The following is a 25,808-nucleotide window of genomic DNA, read 5'->3' on the forward strand; positions in this document are numbered from 1 at the left end:
AGTTTCCTGACTATCGTAGCTGTGAGCGTCTAAGGACTGTGTCCAGGGATGAGCTCATGTCCGCTTTCTTTGAGCGCCCTACTTCTTGGGGTGAGCGTCTTTTTACACCATGTCAACCTTTTGCTAAAGGTCCTAGATTCATGAACATGGTGATGACTTTTGTTTTGCATCCCCTCTCTCACTATAACTTCATCACAGAGCCTCGAGCTCAGTTTTTGTTGTCTCTTCTTGAGCATCTTACCATAGACTTCTCTTCTCATTTCATTTTGTCTATCATAGATGTTCATCTAGATTCGGCGACCCGTGATAAGCTCATCTTTCCTTCTGCTATCACGAGGATTCTACGCCACTTTTCTGTTCCTTTTCCCTCATCCGACCACTTCACCGTCATGTGTGCCATAGATTACGCTACCGTTAAACGTAGTGAGGCCCAGCTTCGGTCGTGGCAGTCGGATTCAGCAGCTCCTTCCTCTCGTTCCGCTCCATCCCGTTCGGCTCCATCCACATCGACTCCTCCTTCTTCTTCTTCGGGCGATGTGTCTCTAGGAGATATCATGGCGTAGTTGCAACACATGGATGCTCGCCTCGATACACTCTCTACGGAGTTGTATCAAGTAAACGTTTGTGTCGGTTGTATTGCATGACAACAGGCGTCTATGGGTGGCTTTACTCTTGAGGCTACTCCTTCACCGCCTTCTCCCGTGGCTTCTGCTTCTGAGGATGAGGATGATGATGATGGTGATGACGATGATGCTTCCGATGATGATGATGGAGATGCTAGCTCTGCCGATGAGATGTCTACTTGACACTCTTACCCTTTGTCATTTGTGACAAAAAAGGGGAGTAGTTTTGGTATGAGAGTAGTCTATCTTAGGGGGAGAGTTAGTATAGGATCATTTTGTTAGGGGGAGTGTTGATACATTTTTTAGGGATGTAGTGAGGATAGTATGTATCTTTTCTTTTCTTTCTTTTTAGATACATTACTTTTGTACATGAGGTCTTGTGACCATTTCTAGACATACATTGTACTTATTTCCTTATTTATATTGATGTATGTTTTCTTTCACCTACCCCTTCATGTGTTATTTCTTTTCTCTCTTTATACACATGTTTCTTATACTTGTATGCAATCTATTATTTCTGTTTCACATAAAGATGCCTTGATGAGTTTTGTTTAAAGTGTTTTAGAAATACAGGTTGTCAAAGTCTACTTGCCATAAACTTTCTTCTTACAAAGTTTTTCAAGAGTTTGTGTTAGGATAGATTTTATTGTATTCAACAAGTGAATATGAGTTGAGTGATTTATGACTTCTCTCATATGTTCATTTGTTTGTTGTGGTTTTGTCACGGATTACCAAAGGGGGAGATCGTTAGGACATATGTGTTTCACTTGTTTAGAACATATGTCATGATTTTATGTAATTGGCTTATCCTTTGACAAAACGCACTTTACTTGTATTTGGGTAGATTTAGGATGTTTTAAATACTTCAAGAATCCTTGTTTCAAGATCAAGTATTGAAGCTTTCAAGTCTGTTCAAGAAAACAAGTTCAGAGTGCAAATTCATTAAAGCTCGACAGTTGGTCGACAGCTGCATCTATCGAGCTCAAGGAAGCTGTTCTTCATTCGGTGTGCTCGACACCTGCTCGACAGCTTCTTGACACCTGCTATCTGTCGAGGTTTATGATTTTCAGATTCTCAATCTGATTTTCTTGGGATCCGTGGATGTGTCTTTGGGCCTTCTTTTCTCCTAACCCTAGACATATAAAAGGATTGTTTTAAGGGCCGTCAAAGTGTTCACAAGTTGCACAAGCTTTGAGCAAACTCTATTCAAGCAAATTGTGATCGGAAACGAAGTTCTTGCCCTAGTTCATCTCTTTCTCTTGAAGAAGTTGTTGTGTATGTGCACCGTAGGGTTTTGTGACCAATCATCTTCTTGATCTTCATCGTGTGGATGAACTGAAGAACTTTGCAACCAACAACCTTCTTAGTTGGTGATTGAAGTCGTGTACTGGGATCCGCGCAATTGGTTAGTCACGTACTGGGAGTCGTGCATTTGAAAGGGGAACTGTCACTACAAAACAAGTCCAATTGGGTATTGGGGTAAATGTTCAACTGTAGGTTGATAAGGTACCGGGATTCCTTTCTTGTAACCACTTGTTGTGATAATAGTGGAGTTTTGGGAGTGGTGACTTGAAAATCACCCGGTAGGGTTTTTGTCGTTAGGTTTTCCCCATTCGTAAACAAATCACCGTGTTATTTATTTTTCGCTGCATATTTAGTTTATTGGTGATTTTTTTGTACTACCACATGTTTGCATGATAAATTGATTAATTAATAACTTGGCTAATTAATTAATTAATTTCTATCACAAGGGGTCATTCAGTTTGTGGCCTATCAAGTCTTTGATGGAAATTGATATAAGTGAGGGTCTATTAAATTTGATCATTTTGCTGAATTAAGGTTTGGAGTTGTGGTATACCTTTGTGTTAGAACCCCTTTCCCTCTCCCTTGTGTGTGTGTGTGTGTGTGTGTGTTTCTCAAAAAAGGTTTGTGTAATATGTATTTTATTTATTTACCTTATTGTAAATAAGTTTTTGTACATGATGATTCTAACCTATAAAACTTCACTTTACTTTTTTTATTTTTTATTATTTTTTTATGGTCTTATTCTTTTCTGTTGGCAATTAACTAGACATCACTTTTAGGAATTAAGGATTTAGCAATTGGTACGAAGGTTGCACCTCAAATATTGGAAGAATTAAAATATGATACAATCTCATCATGGGAAGAAAAATAAGAAATCTAATGTTGTGTTGGCTTGTCCCTCCACTATTGGGTTACAAATATCATATCTAAAAAAAACCCAAAATAATATAATGATATATTTGTAGAGATAGAAAGTTGAAAAATACTGTCGGACTGTGAGCTATGCCATTCCACCTCAAAACCAATTGGTGATGAGGAAAACATACTCAAATCTTTTATAACTTTTGACATCACACCACGCGAGCCTATTTTTAGAGTGGTTGTAGAGAGTCAAATTGTGGTCCCCCCAACAATCCCTCCCTCACAATGATTATTGTTAGGTTCTAAAAGTTTAAAACAATTGGCAAATCATGAACACAAACTTATCTAGATATAGATCCTAGAGTCTATAGGTATTATTAGACAATGCTCAAGGTGATACAAGTCAAGATTCAAGAACATACAAGCTACAGAAAGAAGAATTCGAAATCTGCTTGGTTCGGCCAATCGAAAGACAGGCTCAATTGATTGAAATACCGGTCTGTAGAATTTTAAGTCGACTCAAATAGTAGTTCAAGCCCAAAAAGGATTAGAGTTTCAGATCTACTTCTTCTAGTATATAAAGGACACCCTAAGCATGTTTTTATAAGGGCTTTTCAAAGAGAGAAGAGTGTGTCTCCGTTGTATCTAGGGTTTTGTACACAAAATCTCTCTCATATCTTCTACCGGTGTTATTCCTTGAAGAATCTCAAGATCCAGTAGATCTGAAGTTGCTGCATCAAGATCAACAATAGTTGAAGATTTAAACCTTCAAGGGTGGTCTCAGAGTCACAAACAGGAGAGTTTGTGTTGCTAAACCTTTGAGTGGAGTCTCAAAGTAACAAGTGTGAGTGCTTGTGTGACAAAGGCCAAGGAAAGAAGCAGTTTGTGGACTCGGAGCTATTATGGGGTCGTGGTAGTAAGTTTTCTACTCGAGGTAGCAATAGAATGTTAGTGGTCTAAGTTCTATTGTACAAACTTCAATACTTTCATAGTGGATTTGTTTTTTATCTTGAGGATAGTTAGGTTAAATCATCCCTAGGTTTTTTATTGATTTGGTTTTCCTGGGTTATCAGATCTTTGTGTTATTTACTTGGTTAATTTAACCTAGATTTGAATAATAAATCTAAGTATTCACTTGGTTAATTAATTATGTTAAACAATCTAGTTTACAAGGATCTAAAAACCTAACAAATACTTTTAGAAATAATTCAATTTTTTTGGAGAAAACTATCTTTAATAAATTTTAGAGAATAAATTATGGATTATATCATATTAAAAAATAATTATATATTTCCACACATCGCGTGAATTTGCAACTAGTTATATCTAAAAGGTAAAACGTAGTATTTATTGTTGCTATGCTTCTATTGAGCCACATCATCCACATATTTCCAACTCTCTCTTTCTTATTTTTAATTCTTTTCTTCTTATTAATTTCCAATTTATTGTTATACTTTCTCTAACCTTTCCCCTCTCTTTTACCTTTTCATCTTCCCGCTACTATCTACCTTAATATCACTCTTCCTCTATACATAGCTTGCCCACTCAAAAATGTTATTTCTCTCTCTCTCTCTCTCTCTCTCTCTCTCTCTCTCTCTCTCTCTCAACTTTTTTTTTCATTTTTTGGTGGAATTTTATTTCTTACATATATACTTTTGGTTGATTTATTTTTTTATTCTTTGGAACTTTACTTTGGATTGATGTGATTTAGTTTTGTGTTTTTAAGTTGTTACCTTTTTTTCTTTTATTTGATTTCATAAATATTATCCTATTGCATTATAAAGATAGTTTATACGAATATAAATTTAGTCTATTTTATAACATGACTTAGATAATTTGGTATTTATTACTATCTTTTAATTTTACTCTGTTTCTTCTAATTTTATTTTCTATAAATTTGTTATCATCTCTCACATTCTCTTGTGGAAAAAATAATTTCTCTCTCTCTCTCTCTCTCTCTCTCTCTCTCTCAATTTTTTATTCTTTCTTATAACTTTAATTTAGGTTGACGAATCATTGTGCTTTTTTTTTTTTTTTTTAAATTTTTTTTATAACACTACCTTGGGTTAATACGTTTTAGTTTTGTATTTTTGAGTTCCCCATCACAAGTAGTCTTTCTTCCTTTTATATCTTTGGTTGATTTTTGTTTGAGTTAATACTTAGTTATTTTGGAAGTGGGAGTTTGAATTTATATCAAAACATAATATTGGCTACACATTTGAATGTGCCTATCAATTATTTGAGTAATATAAAAAAAGTAATTTTGTTATGAGTTATGATTGTCATGATAATCTCCTTTAAGAGAATGAGGAATTTAAATAATTTATTTGAATCTTAAAAATTTTAGTTGTACAAAAAAAAAAAAAAAAAAAAAACATAGACACTATAATATAATTTCAAAGAATATGGATCAACTCATAAAGGAATAATGTTAATTAAACATGCCAAAAATAATAGAATGATATATTGGTAGAGATAGAAAGATGAAAAATAATTTTAGAAATTGTTTAATTTTTAGGGAAAACAAATTATTTTCAACAAATTTTAGAAAACATAATAATTAATACATTATATTACAATTATAAAATAATTATCTATTCTCAAGCATTGCATGAATTTGCGACTATTTATATTAAAAGAAGTAATCCTACAGTGAAATTAAAAGAAGTAGGAAGGTGTGTTAGTCCCTATAAATAGAGTGGTGATGTAACTTTGTTGAGTGTGTGTGTAATAGTTAGAAGCAAAGTTTTGTCTTGTGAGAGAGACAACAACTAAGTTTTGCCTAATGAGTTAATGTGAGGGCACCTTTAAATGTATTGAGGTTTCATGTTAGTTTATATTTTGGGAGTTTTTGTGTTGTTGTAATTCGTAATATTTGAGAGTTACAAGCTGAGCTATTGCTTCGAATTCTGGTGAGCATAAAGTTTGAGCTGGAGCTTTTTTATGGGAAAAATAATTTTAATTTGTGGCAAAGTACTGTGAAAGACATCTTGGGGCACAAGGATTAATTAAGGCGATGTATGGAAAGTCAAAGTAGCCAAACAGATGATAAATGGGAAGATATTGAGATGAAAGGAGTAAAAACTATTTGTTCATGTAATCATGTCTTACCCCTTAGATAAAGTCTAGCATGTTAAATGGGACCTTTCCCCCAAGCGTTTTGGAAAAAGTTGTAGAAAGAATATATGTTTAGTCATTGACAAATCGATTATATGCTTGAAGAAAGAGTTGTATCGCACGAAAGAAGGCACTGACAAAAGTTTCTCTAATTTGATTGGGCTAGAAAAAGTAAATAAAATTTGTCATGTTAATCCATGGGAAAGTCGGCAAAGTTTTAGCGTAAAAAATTATGATTTTGATATTAGTATGAACAAAATTACTCTAAAAAAAGACAAATGTTACCTATCATGCACATGCCATCCGGATATATGACCCACATCTTTCAAAGCAGCTTTCCATGCTTGCACATCTTCTGTGTTAACTTTGGTATCTTCCTCATGTTTAACAAAGGCTTTAGCAAGATTGCCACTCTGGTTTCTTACATCAGAGGGTTCCACATGATAAAAGATAGGCAAAACTGTCAATCTAGTCATCTTCATGCATTCAACAATTTTTGCTAGTTCAATCAAGCACCACTTTGAAAAAGCATAGTTTGTTGAGAGAATGATGATAGCATATTTGGACTCTTTTATTGCTTTCAAGAGCTCTAGAGAAATATACTTTCCTCGCTCAAGTTTTTCATCATCCCTGAAGGTGATAATACCCTTTTGTTTTAAAGCAGTATAGAGATGATCTGTGAAATTCTTGCAGGTGTCAACACCGCAAAAACTGAGGAACACATCGTAGTTCCATCGAGGGTTAGAAGAAGAAGATGATGAAGAAGTTGAAGAGGGGGAGGAGGAAGTTGCTTGAGTGGCCATGGAAGCAATTGGTAACTTTCTAGCTTGTAAAGCGATATGTACCAGAGAGTGTTGCAGACTTAGAGAATGGGAGCAACAATAAGAGACTTTAAGTTTCTGTAGCAAGGCTATGGTTGGTGATATATGCAATCGTTTCCCTGCTTTCCACGTCCCGAACAAGTAGTCAAAACAAGTGAACTTCCAGGTGACCAACTATGAACTTCTTTTTGGTTGAAGACCAGCAATGAAGTTTCCCACTTGCTTTTGTTTTGTCTATCAAGTTGGCCATTTTCACACCATAAAGTCTGGCTTTTTCGTTCTTGTTCTGACCGTGCCGGACAAGTTAAGTTAGTGACATTTCACATTTGTCATTGTTTTTTGGACTTTCAAACCCAACTAAATTTGCTGTTTTTTCAGTTGTAGCTATTTTCACGTGGGCTCCATTTGTGCAGACTTCCATGTGCTTGCGCAAGAAAATACCCGGAAGCTATCCAAAATAAAAGAAAAGAAAACACTCACACATATGGAAGAGGAAGACAGGGCCACTTTCACAATTGCACTCACTCAAAATATCACAATTTATCAAAATGGAAAAAAAGGGTGATAAGTTGATGTAAAAAATGGTGAACAAGTTTCTACCCTATCGACCACTTAAATATATTGTAAAATTGAGTATAAAATTGAATTTATACTTATATTTATTTGAATGGATTACTTGTGAATGCCAGTCCCTCTCTAGGTTATTTTTGTTAAATAATAGTATAATACTCTTTAAAAAAAATAAAGGACAAAGTTTGTTTGTAGCTAATGGCTACAACTCCTACTGAAAAAATAACATGTTTATATATTTTGGAAATCTAACTATTGGAGTGCCTGTTCTTCATGTTCTTAACATGTACAATAAATTTTATGTCAATCAAATGTTATTTATTATTTGATTTATAAATTTATTTTTAATGCATAATTTTAGATTACAAAAACTTGAAATTTAAACATTTGATTAATAATATAGCTATTGATCTTTATTTTTTTTGAAAATTTTGCAAACATGAAGCATATAAGAAGAAAATGTAATCCAACCACGCATTATTCAAAATTCACATCTAATAAAATAATAATTAGTGGAGTTATAGCCTTTGGCGAACTTTGTCCTAAAATAAAAAGGAAATGGTTAGTAAGACAAAACTATAAAGATGAAATGATATATGTACTTCTCTATTAATCAAGTGGCCATCCACTCTGTAGCTATAATTTCTTCAATACAATAAGGCAATAATGCTATTATACCAACTAGTGTATAACCCTGTACATATGCACAAATACATTTAAAAATAATCACAATTACATATATATAATTTAGAATCTAATTAGATCTAGACTATTCTGTTTTTGTATTCAATAATTTACTTGCCACAAAAATTAAAAAATTAGATGGAATACATGCGTAAAATTGAACTCCAATTAAAATTCAATTTAGAATCTAATTGAATTTAGACTTTTTAAATTTTGCACCTAATAATTCACTTGACACACAAATTTAAAAATTAGATGAGACACGTGGCGCAAAATTAGACTCTAGTTTAGAATTTTATTGGATTTTCTCTTAGTTTCGGCTATTAATAAATATATATATATAACTTATAAAATTGAATTGTTTTTAGTTGTACAAAAAAAGGCTCATAAATATAAAATCATTCAAAAATTATATTTTTCATGGTTTACTAATATTGGACTCCTCGTTTTTTACACTAAATTAACTCATTTAACACAAAAATTAAAAAAACTTAGATTAAATAGGACACATGGCACAAAATTAAATTCTAATTGAAATCCAATTTTTGCATTGAATTAACTTACTTGGCACAAAAATTTAAAAACTTAGATTAGATAGGACACATGGCGTAAAATTAAGCTCTAATTTAATTCCAATTTAAAATCTAATTGGATTTTTTCTCAGGTTTACTTATTATTATATATATAGATATATAGATAAGTGTGGTGATCTTAATAATAATAACTCGTAGAAAAGAAGACAAAGTGGATTATAGTAAATTGGAAAACATGGGGAAGTGGATGGCCCCGTGCATATGGACTCTAACTTCTTCTTCTTCTTCTTCTTCTTTTTTTTTTTCTTTTTTTTCAAAAAAAAAAAAATTGTATGAGGAACCCTTCCTCACGTGGAAGATGGGTCAAAAGCTGATTTTATATGACCCATCAATTAATTTTTTATTAGAGTGGGCATCCCACTATAAATTGTCGCATAAAGTCTTTCTTCTTTATCAAGCCAACTTTTGCATTTTTTTCACAGGAAAATACCTCTATATGCACAGGAAAAATACCTTAAGCTGAAAAAAGAAAAAAGAAAAGAAAAAGAAAAGGAAAACGGAAAATGCTTGGAAAACACCTGGAAGGTAGAGGCCACTTGCACACAGAATCTAATACAAAATGCACTCACTCAATATCACAATTTATTAAAATTGAACAGTAATGTCACTTTGTAATATGGGGATACTTAATTGAACAAAAATATTTAATTTTTTAAAAAAAATTATTAAAAATAATACAAATTTTATACAAAAAAATTTATTAATAGATATGATAATAAATATGGTTGGTGCTAGTTCAAGATAATAAATAAATATTAAAAGTTTTGTATCTTTTATACTCCTTTTAAATAAACTTTGTGTCATAGAGTTATATATTACAATATTAAAATATAAATAGAGAAAGTTCTCTGGTAAGAGGTAGCTTGTTGATCTTTGTAACAAATTGGTCATGAGGGATACCTATGAGTCAGCATCAAGAGGATGGAGGGTTAATTTTATATGCTAACATGGGTTATTATGGTTGTTCTACCAAAATTACTATATTTTGAAAGAAACTTGAGCTTCTCACAATATATCAGCATAGTGGAAGTGAAGACAATTAGGCAATACTTCATACATGTAGATATAACTCTTAAAATTCAATTACAAAAACCAGGCAACATGATTTACAATTATTTGAAGTACACAACCAATTAACTTTCAATTTCAAAGCAGTTATAGCTTTTGTCTGCCTAAGATTTTTTTTCCCTTTCTATAGCTAATAAATATAAGTTACATATGAAAAAAGAAAACTTGGAAGCAAAATAACAGACCAATCAAATTTAAACACAAATGCATTGATTTAGGTTAATGCGAAGATAATTTAGTACAAAACTATGGTCATAGGTTGTGCTACGATAAGATGATATTGGGTAAGCTTTGTTGCATATGGTATACAAGTGAGATGATAAGATATTTTAACGTCAATTTGTACTAATATCACAAGACAATGGGAACATAAAGCTGTAAAACTATAGATTGCCTAATTTGTTTTACAGCTTTTAACATCATCTTGAGGTGGTTGGCTATTTCAATTTTTTTGACAGCATGAATATTAGATAATTTAATTTGAAAGAATGTCCACTTGCTCAACCTACCATGATTGAATTTAATTTTCTAGCTGCTCAATACCTAAGGATCTTCTGAAGAGCAAAATATGACAAAGCCAAATCAATTAGAACATCTTGTTCTGCGATTTTGCTACCATAGCAGAAACCAATTAGTCACCAAGCCGCAGAAACCCACCATCCAATTAACAAAAAATCTAGAAACACAATGAAAGTATACCATCTAATGCATGATAGAAACTAACACTAAAAGTGAGGTCAAACAATAATTGCTCATCAAACCAATGCCTGTAAAATATTAGTTTCCAGCTTAGTGAAGGAGGAAGGAACTTAGGAAATCATCAACCTTTAATTCTCATTGCTATGGAAGAATTTTACCAAAACTTGGCAAATTTATGTTTTTGCAGGCTAGGAAGGTAAAATTTTATAAATAGTTAAGCCTTTTAGCAAGAAATGAGAGAATTAAATAGCAAAAAAAATTATTTTGCATGATCAGGGGACGAATATTGAACACAGAAACCAAAAATTTCAGTATCCTTAATCAAATACAGGAATTGTTCACAGTACCTTCACCATTATTACATTTTCCAATTCACCGAACTCCCTCATGTACTACCTAAATCCTTCCCAGAACCTGTAAAAAACCACATCAAGAAAAGGATATATTATTAACAAGAAGAACATGTCCTAAGGTTTGAAGATACAAATACTATCAATTTTTGGACTTCACTTGTCATAACAACTAGGCTCAGAAATAACGAAAGAGAATGGCACGTAAAAGAAGTTCAAGTATATGCCAATGAATGATATATATATATATATATATACACATTTGATCAGCTTGTATTCCGGCAATCTATCATGCCAGCCAAGGTTTGTCTTGTTCCATTTGAGTGGTGGGTGTTTCATGTGCACCATGATCTGTGAAAGGAGGCAAGATGGTGACTTACAAAAAATTCAGAGATGAAAGTTTATTAGCCTTCTGGATTTGCCAAAGCTACCATTTTCACAGGTATTTCCCATAATCAGAGTCACCTTGTGTGCTTAAACTCCCAATCAAATTTCCCAAACTTGGCATGAATCTTTCAATATTATTAAAAAGCTATATCATATTTGGATAAGGTAGGTTATTAGAGCTACCTTCTTCACTGGCATGTCCTACTACATCTGTTATGTCTATGTTGGATGCTGGTGTGATTGTATTTGATGTCCTAGTAAGAGTCAAGATGTACTTAGGACAAGCTAGGATTTGTGACAAAAGTTTTGTTCTTCTTTTAATTTATCTGTATCATGTCTAGTTATTTAGTTGTTGATACAATTGTGTTGTGCATGGCTTTGTACTGTGTCTTTTCTTCACAATATATTTTCATTCATCCAAAAAAGGAAAACTGGGTACAATATCATGTAGGCATGCAACTTTGGAAAATTTGATTCACAAGAAACTTAAATAGAAGAAATACGTAAATTTGGTATAAATTTCTACTAGCTGTTGAAGTACTCGTCCACAGAAATTTGGAAGAGAAAAAAAATGAGGCAGTGCTAATTTGAGTTGAAGTTACCCATGGTAAAGTCAAATCACAAAGAAAAGAGGAAATAAATGAGCTATTTTAAATAAATCTTTGATAGAGGACTAGAGGGTGGATGACACACCAATAACATAGAAATGAAGAGCTCAAAAATATTGAAGGTAGCAGTGCAAGCAGAGGAGAGGTTATTCTACAACTCAGTTTCCCTTGTCTTTAAGAATGGGATCAATGGTATTCTCTTTATTTTGAAATATCCATCACAGCTACTAGTTCTACTGGGTCTTGCTTTACCATTACAATTTTGCTTATTTCTTTCTCTATTATCAAACATCAATTGACAAACAAGACCCCAATTATCTAATAAAAACACCATGTATTGACAAAGCCCACGCTTCTGCACTATCAAGCTTGGGCACAGCTAGCAGTTGAAGCTTCTATGCAACTGTATTGATTAAACCAATCTGGAAATGACCCACATATTATATAGGAGAACCATGTCAATTCACCAGGATGGAACAACATGACATTGGTTTCCAAATGACTAATAAGATGATTTCAATTCCAAATTTTCAAGGATGGTAGCTGGATGCTCATAGACTGAAAAAGAAGTGCATAGATAAAGTTGTAGCTAGTGCGCAAAGCTTCCACTTTTTGCAGAGTTTGGAAGAGGTCATGGTAGGCAGCCTTAACACAATTAATGATATTCAATTAATAGCAGAGAATCAATCTACTGCAAATTTCAAAGAAAGAAATCAATATTATTGCTTTACATAATAAACTCAACAGAGCTAACCTGTCATACAGAGACACACATCAGGAGTTGACAACATTTCATTTCTAGAATCTAATTTTCAATGAAAACAGAAAATAATGGTATTAATTCAATCTCTTATTTTGGGACCCAGAAAAACAAGGAGGCTTGCATTAGAGGGAGCCTAATTTAACTATTACAAGCCCAATTTCAGGGCAAACTCAACAAGAACTCCAAATACCTAAAAGCAAAATTTCCACATATTTCTAATCAAGAAAACGGAACAAAATCAGCAAAATTTGTAACTACCTCAGAGATCATCAACAATATAATCATTAAAATAATTGATTAGGTTTCAGACCTTGGAAAATTTCAAAGTCCAGGTGTTTATGTTGTACTACAAGACCAATCATTTAAAGGCTACAATCCCAAACACATATTTGAGAGCAAAATCCTTTCCAAGTCTTTCAACATGTAAGGTAAATTTCATTGCTAGAATAACAATCAAATTACCTTAGACATAAAAGACCAAGTTGCATAGGTTTAAATATTAATTAATTGACTCTTTACTTTACCTATACACACACACACACACATGTATAAAAGATAGGTTCAAGTTACACTCTTTTTAAAACATATATTTTCATAAAATCTAATGGTAAAAAACTACTATTCTTGTCCATAAACAAGCTCCCTGCTGACAATATATATATATTTCCAAAATTTAACAGATTCTCTCTCTGATACCGAAAGTTATCACCTTCTCTCTCTAAGCTCACCTCCTCCTCCTCCTCCTCCTCCTCCCTCTCCACTGCTTTTGCTGAGTGCCAACAACTTGGTTGTGTTGGCCGTTAAACCAGTTGGGTCCAGCATAAAGTAAACCTATGGCCTTCAATTTCAATGCCACCAGAGAAGATCAAAAAGTATAGGGAAGCTACTACCATACATTTGGTTTTCATTATTGTAACAACAATGGGATTTTGTGTGGTAGAGGTTTAAATGATGAGAATGTAAATAGAATAACATAATATTTACATGGAAAACCCTTCTGAAGGAGCAAGGAGAGTGAAAAACCATAGGTGAGGCAGGGAATCCTCTACTTCTAGCCACTAGTATTACTGATATTGGAAAAGAGTGAACAATGAAGTATCTCAGAGTGGTGAATTATGTTCTTTATGGAGGTCAATCCCCCTCCCCAAGGGAGGAGATGGACCCCTTACAAATGCTGAATCCTTATTGGCTGTGAATATAGTACAAAAATATTTTCTAAAGTAGAGGAAAGGTGAAAATAACCCTTAACATCCCCAAAATGACAAAAGGTATGCACAATTAGCCATCAAGCAATAGTTCCACAAGAACTTCTTTATGTTGCCCAGCATTTCAGTGAGCACGTTTAGAGGCCATTTGAGCATATGTCATTCTCACTTATCCTTTAGTCCATGGCTACAAGAACGAAAGGGAATTGTACCCTTTACATAAGCTCAGAACTCTGGCATTCTTCCCCCAAAACAGGGAATGAAATACACTGAATCTAATCTAAAGAGCTCACAACCTCAATTAGCCACTACAATCAATTATATTATACATATATGTGTTTGTATGTATGTAGCCACAAGTGATGTACTAAAACGAATTACAATTGGAAAGGGGCTGCTCTTCAGACCATTTTTGTAATGGTCTATATTATCAACTAAATACTAGAACATGTGAACTGTATCCAGAAATAATAAACATATAAAATTCTCTAAGTTGTGGCTATACTCCCAATTTTGCTTTTGTTAGAGAATCCATGTTCTAAAAGTCAAACCAAATAATATCCTCAAAAATTTTGAATTTTCATGTGGCAGAAGTAAAAGCCACGATATTATGAGATGAAAAAAATGTATCCCCTTTGACACTAGAAAGCAAGAGAAAAATAATAATTAAGAGTTCAAAGGGATTAATTACCTGAGCTGTCAGAGGTAAATCAGTCTTGTAGAAGCTAAGCACCCAGGAAGACATTTGGATTAAAAAAAAATCCCGCCAGTCCTTTTCTTTGGCATTGCAATCAGAGATAAATCCTTTCAACAATCTTTTTCTTTGGCATTGCAATCAGAGATAAATCCTTTCAACAATCTGCATCTACCGTGAGCATTAAAGAAAGTGTATCATTTTTGACAAAATCTATTTGAACTTGGCTGGAGTATATAGTATAAAGGTGAAATTGAAAAAGTGGTGGACAGGGGCGTAGCCAGAAATTTTTGGTTGGGGGGGCCGAGGTAATATTATCATATTGATTTGCAATTCAAGAAAAATACAAAGTATGACATATATACATATATACATATCTTCTTGCATTAGTTGTAGAAAAAAAAACATAAAATCTAACCAAAATTAGACTACATTTACAAGAAATAATATTTATAGAAATTAAATATAACAAAGTCACTATAAGCAACTATAGAATACATAGCAGTTAAACTCAACCAAATTAGACTACTATGGTCAAAAATAAATTCAAAATCAATTTCATTCATCTCAACTAAATTCAAAATCAATTTCATTCCTACTAATATTCTAATACTGTATCCTCTCTCTACTCTCTAATGATAATTCCCACACCACACCAGGACTTTGAATAGCTATGGGACATAGCCTCACTCAAGAAAAAAAATGTGGGATATGGCTGACATGTCTTAGAGAATGAAACGAAAAGTCAAACAGATGAAAAGTAGGAATTTGGGATGGGGCATTTTTATGGCTACGTATTGGAGGAGGGGCCAAGTTTTTCTCATAGGGGGGCCAGCTCTTAAATGAGAAAGTGTGAGACCTATTTCTTCCTACTATTATAAGGGTTTTAAAAAATTTTGGGGGGGCCATGGCCCCCCCAAGGCATAACGTGCCTCCGCCCCTGGTGGTGGATGTATATCAACAACCAAATTCTGCCAGCTACCCAGTTGGATATGGATATGTTGGATGGGACCATCTCAAAGGACTGTACTGGTTACCAAGCTTCATCTTTACACTTCTTGGAGGTTGTAGTATGCAATTGAGATGTTAGCTTGCTTGTCTCTTCCATTACCCCATTATAATATTAGCAACTTGGTTTCCTATGTCAGATCCTACCCTGATATTTCAACACCTCAGCTGTGACAAATCCAGCAAAGAGAAAGGATATACATGCACATCAGCTTCACCAGTGGTCACCACCTAAGCAGATCCCATTCTTGAAGTGATGAAATCACTTCACATCCCTCACAACACCCTAAGGTTCTTTATGATCAGTAATCTGGTTCCAGGCCCTGTGTTTAAGAGACCAAAAGCAATAGCAAGCCTCTCACTCTGATTACATAACATTTTTTCTTTGACTTCCTCTTCAAGGGAATGCAACACAAATTCAGTCTTTGGGACATATCCAATAGCTCTCATTTCGTGAGCCAACTTATCCAAAAGTTGCATCATATATTCATATTGATAATGGCTCTTATCTTCCATAAGAAAAGCTTGTAGTTTTCCTTTCACTTCCACTACACTCTACACTGGCACTTTCCCACTTCCCCACCCCACCCCCCCCCCTCCCCCCCCCCCGCCTTTGTATAGTAGTTTGAGACAGTGCTTCTTTTCCATACCCATGAATTTTATAGCTGGTAATCATTGTATTTGAAGATATTGAGTCTTTGGAATTTGTCTGATCAAAGAGACTGTATGCCCAAGAAAGGGCTCCACATTTTGAATACATGTCAAACACTGCAGTACCTACTATTCAATCAAAGTTGAGCCTTCTCACAATATATCCGTGTATAGATTTGCTCAATTTCCAAATCCCAACTTGGGAACATCCTAGAAGTGCACTCACAAGAGACACTAAATCTGGTTTGTATCCACAACCCTGCATCTCTTCCATTCTGCAAAACCATATTGAGCAAAGCCAGAAATAAATGCACTCCAAGATATGACATTCTTGTAAGGCATCATCCTGAAGGCATGACAAGCAAGCTTCAAATGCCCATTCCTGGCATAAATATCCGCAAGCTAGTTTGAACTACAACATTCATAGGAAGATCTTTCTGCATCAAATACCAATGAACAGAAAGGCCCAGTTTAAGTCCCCAAGATTTGCACAAACCTGTGTGAACCCCACCATCACAACCCCATCTTCTTCCATTCTCTCCTTTTGCATTCACCTATACAATCCATTGCTTTACACCAAAGTTCCTCTCTTGTTTTCAAATCCGACAACCTCGAACATTCCTTGAGTGCCACAGTGAAAGTCATGTTATCTTTATCGGGTCTAACACCTTCAAAGATTATCCGACGATATAGATTTAGAACTTCATCTGGGTACTCATTACGTGATAGGCTATTATCATGGCATTCCATGCATCTATGCCTCTTTGAGGCAATACATCAAACACTTTCCGGGCAGCTTCAATGTTGCCTATATTTACACTTTTCAGAGCACACTGCTGTTATTTACGAAATTACAGTAAGCATGTAACTTGTAAGTTGACTGTAAATTTTCCTTCATCAACTAACAAGAAATGCTTCTCTTGTGGTGATGTAATGCGTCATGATTGTCTGCTTTAATTTTCCTTTCAGATTGGTCCGGCGTGTATATTCTGAAAGCCTGAACTTGATTTGCAGGTTTTACCCTATTTCTTGGGTTGATAATTGACCGTATGCACCATTATCTCCGAAACCTGAAGTTCAAAAGAGGAAGTTGAAAGGCTTTTAGAAAGAAAAGAAAAGACGCAACACAAAGAAAAAGAAGAGAAAGCATCCAAGAAGAAATGAAATAGCTAGGAACAGAACTTGGCTTTGGGTAGCAACTTGAACCTCAAGTATCCTTCCATTCCATTATGGGTATGTGGAGCTACGAGCATTTGGAAGTAACCCACTCACCCACACAATATATAAGAGAGCCACATCAATTAACCTCGATGGAACAACATGACATGGGTTTCCAAATTCCAAAGAGTCAAGGATGGTAGCTGGGTGCTAGAAGACTCAAATAAAGAAGTGCGTAGATAACAGGAATAAATAAATAAATAAATAAATAAAAGTTCTGTACAATCGGTTAAAGAAGCAATTTTATCACCTTTGCTGCAATTTCACCTCACACGTAAAAGAAGCAAAAGGAATGGCACGCAACTATTGCATGGGAAGCTGTAGTAAATTCTATAAAAAGAGAGCAACAAACCAGAGTGCCAAATTTACCCTCCATACAATCGGTTGTGACACTTTTTGTCCTCGCCTACTCGAGTGTAATAACTTCTTGGTATCAACTAGTAGAAATTGGATCACAAATTTGTTAACCCATATATATGGCCCTTGTCACAGATTAAAAAAAAAAAATGCAAGCATATGCCAAATGAATATTTAAAAAAGAATAAATAAATAAATAAATAAATGTGCCACTACAAACAAACAAACAAGATCCATAAGGGGGAGAAAGAGGGGACTTGCATAAAATAAATAAATAAATAATTTATCAGCCATGCATATTCATGAAAGCTACCAAATCCAAATTCACCAGGATTTCACTTCCTCTTCCTTGCTCAGGGCCGGCCCAAGGCCCCACAACCAAAAAAAATTTCTCTACTAAAAAAAAGCCTCATCTTCCTTAGTAAAAGGCCTAAAAGTTTTTTTAAATATTACATTTTTTAAATAATTGGTACTTTTTTTAAGAGTGATGCTAAAAATATCACAAATTTTACTATATGTTTAATTGACATTTCACCAATCACATAAAAAAAAAAAAAGTAATTCAAACACAAATAAATTAAGTTGTTGAAATTCATCAATTACAGTCATTATCATGTTATATTGTGAACATTTTGTAGCATCTTTAGTATTTTTCTTTTTCATTTCTAACAAGGCTTCCAAAATAAGAGACCAATAAAAATTTAAACCAATTGTAACCCTAAAATGTTTCCCAAAAAAAAAAAAAAAATGCTGCAAATGTGATAAATCATCAATGAGGACTAATCTCCTCTAATGGTTTGAGAGCTTAATTTTTGTAAACTAATCTCTTACTAAGCCACACACCAAATAATATACATCTATTTCTTTCTCTTAAAAAGAATATACAAAATTAAAATTTAGATTACAACTTTACTTAGCTATGCATAGTCATATATTCAAGTTAAAGTAAGTTTTTTTTTTTTTAAATAATATTTTTTTAGTTCTTTTTATTTAAATTTATGATTCAACAATGATATTCAATCTTCTATATGAAATTAACCTTAGTTTAGCTAGTATTATTCATCAATTTCTGTATTTACATCAAATTAGTCTTAATTTAATTAGTATTTGATAGGCCAAGAATGTATTGACCATTTGTGATATATTAATTGATTAATTAGCCAAGTTTATTAATTAATTAAATTAATATGCAATGTACGTGGCAACACAAACAAATCACCAACTAAAATAAAGTGCAGCGGAAAATAAAGTTGACACGGTGATTTGTTTACGAATGGGGTAAACCTACACGAAAAAAACCCTACCAAGTGATTTTAAGGTCACCACTCCAAGAATCCACTATTATTAAAACAAGCGGTTACAAGTAAAGGAATCACAATACCTTATACCAACCTACAGTTGAACCTTTACCCTAATACACAATTGGACTTGTTTTGTAGTGACAATCTCTTCTTTTGATGCACGGCTTCCAGTACGTGACTAACCAATCTGATGTGCGGATCCCAGTATGTGCTTTACTCTTTTGCACGAATCCAAGTACATGACTAACTCCACAGCAATCCTTTGTTTGTTGTAGTTGATTTGCAGCAGCTTCACAAAGAAACACCAATAAGATTTTCAATGTTGGTGCAAGAGACTTTTCGTGGTTACAGAACCCAAAGGCATACAAGAAACGCAGTAAGAACTCTTTCTTTTGTAGGAGGCTAGGGTTTCAAAAAGAAAATCTTATGAAGTTCTCTAGGGTTAGGTTTTTCTTTTTCCACCTCCTTTAAATAGGAGCTTAATGGGCTCTCCTATTCCAAATAGGTTTATACAAACCTTGGGCTTTCCTAGTCCAATAAGGATTATACAAACCCACAAACTTTGGGTTTTCCTAATCCTATGAGGATTATACAAACCCATAAACAAATAGCCTTTTAGAATAAAAACGTTACTGGCTATAGTCTGAAACCCGTAAGCTCGATAGATCGAGACATTTGTCGAGCTTTAATGAATCTCGATAGATCGAGCTTCTATCGAGGAAGTATCGAGACCTGCAAATTGCACTTTTCTTCAGCAGTTCTTGAGTAATCTTCATATCTTCAATTTAACCACTTGTAATGATCATCTTGAACTTTCTTAGATTTACCTAAATACAAGTAAAGTGCATTTTGTCAAAGGATTTACATATAAAAATGCCTCATATAAACTTTTTGCCTTAGGCCCCAAATTTTGTTGGGCCGGCCCTGCTTGCAATCATAGTCACATTGTTCATGTTTGCTTGAATTCCCAATCCAACTTCTCAAAAGTGGAATGAATCTCTCAATTATTTCAAGGAGTACTCGTGTCCTCTTTAGGTGTGGTACATCTACTTCACTAGAGGTATACCTTCTCCACTAGGTCCAGCCATATCTCCATCAGAGTCATCACGATTACTTCTTCACTTAGTTTTGGTATCTTTTACTGAATCTTCAAAATCATCCTCATATGGAGTGATGACGCAATTGCTACACCCAACCTTAGTTTGCTTGAAATCTTCCATGTCTTGCTCATATACCAAACGAGCCCCACATTTAGTAACCTCCCAGCCTAGAACATTGTATTCTTTTAATTTGTGACAAATTTGATTACTTTATTTTCTACCCTTTGAAAGCATAAATTGTAAATAATAAAATGAGAAATCCAATTGAGCTATATACTTCAAAAAAAAAAAAAAAAAGTGTACATGTTGATAGTTAATAACATCAATTGCATCAAATTTGCTATTTAACCCCCCCCCCCCCCCCCCCAAAAAAAAAGTACTTGAAAGCTTATCTATCGAGAACATCAACAAACAATAGAATTTCATCCGCATCAAGAGAAGTGAAATCCCACAGTTTTCATGTCTCTCTTTATTACCTGACTTCAAGATTTGTTTAATTTCTCAGTGACTTTCTATATCTGAAGAACATCATCAAAAAAACCTTGAGATTATCTACTTTCTATTCAATTTCTAAGACAAATAAAATAGAAAAATTACTTCAAAAATGAAAAGAAGATTGGTAGAATACAGAGAAAAGATTAAATAACTTGAAAGAAAAAAGAGAGGAAAAGTTAACAAAAGATATAAGTTCTCGTACCTTTGTGAGAATACTTTTGTTGCAAGTGGAATTTATAATGTAGTTTGTTATATATAGTGCAATTATCATTTATTAATGAAATTTTAAAAAATATAGGATATAAGTAGCTATAAGTTACACAGATGTAAGAAATTGAAGAGTTATGAGTAACAAATGTTGATATAATAATCCACTAACTTTTTTTTTTTTCTCAAAAGGATGTAAATCACTATATTTTTTTATTCTGTATTCATTTTTGAAAGCTCACTTATTGTGTAAAACACTTGTTAATGTTTAGACCCCCAATTACAAAATTACCAACAAAAGCTTATACTCAAACAATATATGTGCGGAATGATAAATATAAGCTATAGCCAAATATTGCAAACTACTCTAAGCCAAAATTTAATCACAACACAACAGTAATTAAAAGCAAAGAGTAAGGGTTAGAGAGAAGCAAACGTAAGATAACAGGCATGTGTTATCGAAGAGGAAACCAAAGAACTTGGCGAAAAACCTCTCCGCCGCCCTCTAAGTAGTAAAATGATCCACAAGAAAATCAGTTGGGATATATGAATAGCAATAGACCCTCCAAGCCTAATCTACTCGATGCACCTAAGCCCTCCAAGCTTCTTGCTTCAACAGGGTTACGCCTAACCTTGTCTTCTCTAGCTTACCGAATCTCGCAATAAGCCCATTGCATCAACCAAAATGAATTGGTTCTCTCTTGAACTGCTTCCCAAACACCAATATGAATATGGTGAGGTAAGGATTTGGCTAAAGATCCTCTCAAGGGTATGACAATGGAGAGAGTGAGAGTAGAGGAATTTGGAGAATCAATGGTATAAGATTGTGGATGAATCAATCTTGTTGTTCTCTAGGGTTTATCTCTCAAAATTCTCTCTGGAAGCTCTCTATATTTCGTGGGTATAAGGGTATTTATAGTAGAGTATGAGAAGGAACGTGAAAAGTCATTTTTCTGCAAAACAGGGTGCATTGGCAAGTCACTCACGACTGGGACAAGTTGTGAGTTCCAATTGCCAGTTAACAAAATGGCCAGACTGTACTTTTTATCCTATAGTGATCCAGTTGTCCTGACCTTTCAACTTCCTGCATGCTCCACACGTGTGACAAATTCTGGTGAGTCACCACTCACGAGTCATTCGCAAGATCCAGTTGCAAGTTTCCTTTTGATTGCACACACTTGATCAATTCTTCACACTCTCTCCCACACAATCCTTACATTATTCCCACCTAAATACAGGGTTTCTAAATACTGAATTACAAGAAAATTTGGCATGGAATAAAGCCAACACATAGTTGAATGAATTCAACTTTACAATCTGCCCCTTTGGCTATTCCATGACAAAACCCTAAAACAGACTCTAGACTTAAAAATGTGAGTTGGGAACAGTTGCCAAAACTCACTCGCACCAAATTCTAGATCTGTGAAGCTCTTGAATCATACAAACAAGTTTCCTAAAAACAATATCACAAAATGCACTCATTAAGTTCATTGTAAGCGAAATCTTAGAATGTATATGGAGCAAGCACAATACGATCAAGTAAGTATGAATATAACAATAAAGCATAACTTGACCATACAAGAACAATCACTATAAATAGTGACTACAATGAACATTCACACAGTGAATGAACATCTGGACATGCAAGCTAATAAGCTCAATGCAAAGTATCATTTGCATGTCCAACACTCAACCGATGCAATACCACTAAAGCAATTGCATCAAGGATACAAGATACAACAAGGGCACAAGAGTACTAAAGAGAATGTAAAACATTATCTAAAAGTACTAAGCTACATAAGCAAATGTACGAAACAAGCATAGTTTAAATAGCTAAAACATCCAAGTATCCATAACACAAAATATCCAAGCATTTAAAAACCAAAGTACTAAAACCATAAAGTATTAAAATAAGGTGCTATGAAAACCATAAAGAAAACTGTAAAACCATAAGTGCTATAAAAACTATAAAATGTTCTCCGCGCCCCCCCCCCCCCCCCCCAAGATAAGCTCCCCCTCAAGAGTTATCCCAATACTACTCCCCCTTTTTGACCGAAATGGCCAAAGGGCTAAGGTTGGTGAGTGAAGCTATCAAACTTGGCTGCCAACAAGTTGATTTGATCCTGGATAGCTGCAAGGTTGTTGGAGTGCTCAGTTTGTACATCTCTTAGACCATCAATCCTCTCAAGAATGATTTGAAAAGCGTCTGGAGGCACTGATGAAGACGATGATGCTCTACTCCTACCTCGACCACTACCTTTTCTTGGAGGAGGTTGTTGTCCTTCAGCTTCAGTTTCTGTATCCGCAGGAGGTGCTTCTTTAGGCTCTTCAGCTTGTTCCTTTCTAGGAAGTCGAACCCTACTTTTTAGGATTGTTTGAGAGTTGATGGAAGGAGGTGAAGTCATTAGGCTTATGTCTTGTGGAGTCTCCACACCATTTTCATGAAGAATCCTCATTATCAGACTTGGGAGAACAAGCTTTGCACTTGTGGTTGTCCTTGTAGCTTTGGCAATAATGTAGTACAAATGTGCACCAATGTCAATGTAGATTTTCTCACAAAGCTCCATGAGGAAGATGGCTCTAGCATTGTTGATGGTGGTCAACTTCCTTACCGGATACAGGTTGAACATCATGATATACGCAAGGCATCTCAAATCCGGAGGAAAGGAGGTTGTGTTGAGGCATTTTCCTTCCCTATGGCCACCAAGGCGGAGTTGCACCGATTCTATAGAGACCATTCTGTCCTTGAACGGAATGAACCCTTCATGATCTAGTTCTCCATTTCCAAGTAAACCATCAATGACATCCATGTCAAGAGTGAATGCACGACTTCTAACCCAGCATTCTATGTGATCTTCCTTGAGTGATGCATTTGAGTAGAACTTTCTGATCAAAGGTTTACAAACTCCAGGGAGATCACCAAGGAGTTTTTCCCAGCCTCTTCCTTCAAAACAACTAGGGATGAAGGAATCCTTGAGTTCAGCAAGATTTACGAATCTCTCATGAATGATCGGAGCTATTTCGAAATGATGGGAATATCGCTCATAGTGTTAAGGGGTGCAAAATACACTATTGTCAAAGCGTTTTCTCTTGTCACCATGCTGAGCAGTGGTTTTTCATGGAGCCATCTGCAAAATACAATAGCAAATACCACAAAAATAGAGCACGATAGCCGGTAACAAACTTGATAAGTAACAAGTTAGTACCAAAAGAAATAAACTACGAATTAAACCCTAAAAACTGAAATTTAAAGAGTAATTCAAAGAAAATTGACATGTGAAGATACTAATCATCAAAGCGTGATATAATCATTGGCATTATTCACACAACATGTCAAAGGTTGTGTGTGTGTGCATCATATGCAAAAATGTGCAAATAGGGCATGAAAACATGCAAGGGGCAAAGTGTGAAAACACATAATCATATAATGTTTCAAAACAAGGAAACATGACTATCCCCAAAATCTTTGTACTCAATGGAGTCCAAAAATACACACAAAAACATCTAAAAGACATTTTATCATCAACACGGTATGCACAACACTACACAAAACATAGCATAATGCATGGGCATGCAGAATAAACATGTAAAACAAGCATTATACCATCATTCTCATCAAAACCCATATATCAATCTCAACAAAAACATCAAAACCCATATTCATCAACCATATATCAATATCTTAATATAAACAACAAATCCATGAAAACTAAGGCTTTAAACTTGAAATAGAGTGAAAATAAGTGAAAACCCATACCTTTTCAAAGATTTGAAGTGAAGATTGAAGATGAAAATGGAGGTTTTTGGAGTGAAAATGGCGGTTTTGGGAGAGGGAAAGGCGGAGAAGACAAAGAGGTATGCACGTGATGCGAGGGAAACTGAAAAGTTTTTGAAAAACTATCTGAGTTTTAACCCTATTTGTGCAAAACATGCATTTTTTGCAACTCAACTGACTCATGAGTGAGTCGCTAAACTGAATCGCCAAAATCCCTTGAACAAGATTTTGAAAAATTTCTCTAAGTCTTTTTCGCGACTGGGACTTCCACTCGCCAGTGAGTCTCAAACGCCTCTAAGTAAACTCGTGACTTGTGAATGAGTCACGAAAATAAGTAGCCAAAAATTCAAAAACCCAAAATTTTGAAAAATTTTCTAAGTGTTTTTCGCGACTGGAAGTCTTACTCACCAGTAAGTTGCGAATCATTCTGAGTAAACTCACAACTGGGCCTTGAAAACTTGCAACTCACGAGTGAGTCGCCAAAAGGCAAAGTCGAAATTTTTTTTGGAATTTTTGAAAATTTTCAAAACAAAACACTTTCCAAAAATAACTAAAATACTCAAAAATCTTTTTGGGTTTGATCAACATATGCTTGAGTTATGTACAATACATTTAATCAAGTACAATCACACAAATGAATAAGGCATTCATTGAACATGGACAAGTGTGATGTGGGTGGGTATCAAATGTGAGATAGTCCTTAGTCTAACATAAAGTTTCAATGATCAATTCAACCAAGACATACACAATTAGCACTAAGTAGAGTGACCAATCTCAATTAGAGAAATGAGCATATATGACCTCCCACATAAACTTGAATACATAGAGATAGATACTTTTCATTTGACTTCTTACAATTCATAACATCTGATCACTTTATAACTTTACATCTCTTTTTGAGATTGATGCCTGAAATTTTTAATATTTCAATTTGATGAGTAAGCCTTTGGCTTTTGGGCACCATACATTTCAACATAAGCCACTTTCCCTTTTCCCTAATCAAATACTAGTATGTGCGATGGCTTTTGCAGCTCATTATCTCTTTTTGAGATTTGACATTGGTTGAGCTCTTAAAAAAAAACATAAATGAGTGGGAAGAGATATAGGCACAAGTCTATGCATGTCTCAAGATCAACAAAACTATTGACTAATCATTCATGACAAGTTTGAAAATCTATTTACAACAATCACATAGATGTGAAGATGTTTCTCACAAAGATACAAGTGCATAGAGAACAAGCTAAGCTCATTAATGCACAAAGCCATTAGTACGGAGGTACAAGACTAAACATGCGTGTGACAATACACAATAATGCCTATCAAACTTTTTGGATTTTATTCTTTTTAT

The 25,808-nt window shown here is 34.4% G+C and overlaps 1 long non-coding RNA gene and 1 pseudogene across 1 annotated transcript; both read right to left on the bottom strand.

Moving 5' to 3' along the window:
- Window positions 1-10,583: 10,583 nt before the first annotated feature.
- Window positions 10,584-14,831, bottom strand: LOC126700142 (uncharacterized). The gene is made up of 2 exons (XR_007647047.1): window positions 14,346-14,831; window positions 10,584-10,755 (listed from the first exon to the last, which is right to left on the bottom strand). It is a non-coding gene; the product is annotated as an uncharacterized LOC126700142 (long non-coding RNA).
- A 1,030-nt stretch (window positions 14,832-15,861) lies between these two features.
- LOC126701219 (putative pentatricopeptide repeat-containing protein At3g25060, mitochondrial) lies at window positions 15,862-19,988 on the bottom strand (annotated as a pseudogene).
- Between the last annotated feature and the right edge of the window lie 5,820 nt (window positions 19,989-25,808).

The sequence above is a fragment of the Quercus robur genome, chromosome 9, assembly GCF_932294415.1.
Source record: "Quercus robur chromosome 9, dhQueRobu3.1, whole genome shotgun sequence".
In the NCBI taxonomy this organism is placed as follows: Eukaryota; Viridiplantae; Streptophyta; class Magnoliopsida; order Fagales; family Fagaceae; genus Quercus; species Quercus robur.